Here is a 3,536-nt window from a genome sequence, read left to right as displayed (position 1 = left end):
AATCAATCAAACATAAAGGAGACCCATTGATTCGTCGTGCATAAAAGAATAGCCATTGATTTTCAAAGCAAATTTATATCGTTGATGTAATTTCATGACATGGAACCTATCGTTCAAGCCATAAAAATGAATTTCTTACCATCGTGACCGGCGCCTGGTTTCGCCTAAGCTAAGGTCTTGTCCGATGATATTCATTGATTTCTTTATTCTTGGATAGATCCTCGTAGTTTTTCTTACTCGATTGTCCTCCTTTTTTTATTGTCTTACAAGTAGCATGTTCAGCACTGCCAGCATTCCAAAAAAGCGTTATAAGACACTTAGTACTGTTGATAAACTAAAATACCAGCGAAGTTATGATCATAGAACGGCCAAGTGATACATACTAATCCGTTGTAATGGTGAAGCTGGGTTACTTGCGATTCTAAGTTCAAATCCTGAATTCGATATAAATTCGACAGGATTAACTAGATGAGGATTTATATTCGTCGGTTGAGTTACTCCTAAAACAATAGTGTTATCCCTTTTTATTAGAATTTAATGATTCCATTATGCAGTTAGTAATTATTTGTAATCAGTTAGTCATCTAATTCTGTATCCAATAAATATATCCTACTTGATAATCAATGTGGTTTTTAGCTGTATTTGAACATTATCATTTTGACTAGGATGTACTTTTACAGCAGATGAAACTAACCATACATTATATATATATATATATATATATATATATATATATATATATACATATATATATATATATATATATATATATATATGTATATATATATATATATATATATATATATATACTGTATATACATACATATATATATATATATATATATATATATAGATGTGTCTGTGCGCGCGCGTATGTTTGTGTGTGTGTGTGTGTGTGTATTTCATCTCCCTGTAATCTAATGGCTTGGCAAATTTCTTAAAAAGACCCACACAAGAAAATAAACAAACAATCGCTTCTTTTCGACCAAAGCACATTGGTCCTAATCATAGTGGAAATTAAAACAAGGATTTCACATAGGTGAAATATATGACTAGAAGTTTATTTTACATGAATATGGTTTGTATGAAAAGAATTTAGTCAGTTTGGAAATAGGTAATCTGGATCTAGTTTCTTTCAAATGCATTTATGTTGTTCGTTTGATTAAGTCTGGACTGGAGAATGATATCTTGAGTGGTATGTATCAAATCATGTTTGTCTGTCATTCGGTCTCGCTTTCTTATCATTTTGATAATACCCTACTGAATCAGTTCATCAAAAACATAATCGAAAAAGACCAACCTTCAGATAACCACCATTTGATAAATGCTATGTCATGATGTCAACCTCTAATCTAGCTTTTAAAAATATAAAAACAAAAAGAATGTACGTGGAAGAAACTAGATCTGGGTTATTCTTTCCAAAACTGGTTTCATTCTTCAACTTTAAACCAGGTTAATGTAAAAATTACCATTACACACACATACACACACACACACACACACACACACACACATATATATATATATATATATATATATATATATATATATATATATATATATATATAGTGTCTCCGTAGTGCGGTACCAACTTAATAATCAAAAGTTAGTTTAGATGTAGTAGAATTTAATCATCTAGAATAGGATTTACACACACACACACACACACACATATATATATATATATATATATATGTGTGTGTGTGTGTATATATACATACATATATATATATATATATATATATATATATATATATATATATATATATATATATGTGTGTGTATGTGTCCCTTAGCTATTATAGTGCCAGATGTTGCCTTCCTTCACCCTCAACCTAAAGGAGCGTATTAACCAAGAGGGTTATCTGATGGTGTCTTTTCTCTGGGTGGTCACCCCTCCAAGTACTAACCAAACCCGACGTTGCTTAATTTCCATGATTGAACTGCCATTGCTATAGCAAGGAGGTACTTTCATGGATTCATAACTCATTATCCAAGAGTAGTTCGATTAATGATACTTTAAACTATTTTTGGTGATAATAAAAAAAAAAAAACCTTCGTATTCAGAAGATCAGCTAATATAACTATAGTTCTCCTTTAGACAATTCAGATGCAAAATATTTACGTTTAAAATAAAAGAATATCTGATAGAAACCATAAGTGAGCAGTCGCAAATAACTCAAGAACTAGAAAGAATAAAGAGAATTGAACATGATAAAGGAGCATATTTTCTTCAGTGGTGCGAGGTTAAAATGGATGCTCACAAAATGTTTATTCCTCTACGGGGAAAACTCTTCCTTCAGGTGAGTATAAACAGATACTCAAAAGGGACTTGTAAACATAAATTCTAACTGACACATATGTTCATACCCGCAGTTTAAATCCCAAACACATATGATGAAAGATGTGTAAATCATAGGAAATAGGTGACAACCAACCATAATTTGAATTTGTACATTTTTTATAATTAGTGTGACTTGAGAGAGAGAGAGAGAGAGAGAGAGAGAGAGAGAGAGAGAGAGAGAGAGAGAGAGAGAGAGAGAGAGAGAGAGAGTTACGAGGAGTTACAGGCATTTTGAATGTCTCAAATACTTTTTAGTCCATTCGCGAAGACTACATTTTGATTTTGGGTAGAGCGAATTAGTTTAAACGCTTAGTTTTAATGATCTTGTCTAACTTATTCTTGAATTTGTTTACCGTGTTAATGTTCACTACATCCGCTAGAGAGAGAGAGAGAGAGGGTGTACCCTTTGCTTCACCTCACATCGGAAATTCTTTTATGAGAGAGAGAGAGAGAGAGAGAGAGAGAGAGAGAGAGAGAGAGAGAGAGAGAGAGAGAAGCATACCTTTCGCTCTACCTCACATCTGAACTTCTTTCAAGAGAGAGAGAGAGAGAGAGAGAGAGAGAGAGAGAGAGAGAGAGAGAGAGAGAGAGAATATCTCGCTCCACCTCACATCTGAGCTCCTTTTATTAGGAAGAGCAGTTCCTCTATCATACGTTCATCTGTGTTCATAATCCCATTTGACATTCTCTCCAGTAGCAAATATTTATCGCCCACGTAAATCTACAGCATAAATCTTCCGCGTAAATCCCCCCCCCCCTCCCCCCCTCCCTCCATTAGATGGCCTCATCTCCTTCCCCTTCACCCCTAACCATACATCTGCCTCTAATCGTCCCAGTCGGGATCTAGTTAACCTGGTCTTTTATAACCCAGCTGACAGGTATCTTATAAACCTTCACGTGAATGCAAATCTCTTTTTGACTAACGCTGTGCGAGGCACAGGTGTGAACTAATTATGGTTATTTTACACTTTCTTTTCATGTTGTTTATTGCGCAGAAAATTATTTCCCTTTTAGCGTTGGCATGGAAGGCCGATTCGAGAGATGGGCGAGGCATAGTTATTTCGGTCCGAGATTGAAGATCGAACTCGGGTAAGAAATCCTTTGGTGTGTGTACATCAATTCGTGAAGTTTAGAATGTTGAGTGTAGTGCATTTCTTGCAACCAAAATAGAAAATAGTTTTTTTTTTCTTTT

Source organism: Palaemon carinicauda, chromosome 14, assembly GCF_036898095.1.
Source record: "Palaemon carinicauda isolate YSFRI2023 chromosome 14, ASM3689809v2, whole genome shotgun sequence".
Classification (NCBI taxonomy): Eukaryota; Metazoa; Arthropoda; class Malacostraca; order Decapoda; family Palaemonidae; genus Palaemon; species Palaemon carinicauda.
The sequence above is the reverse complement of the archived record's forward strand: the minus strand, read 5'-3'. Positions refer to the sequence as shown.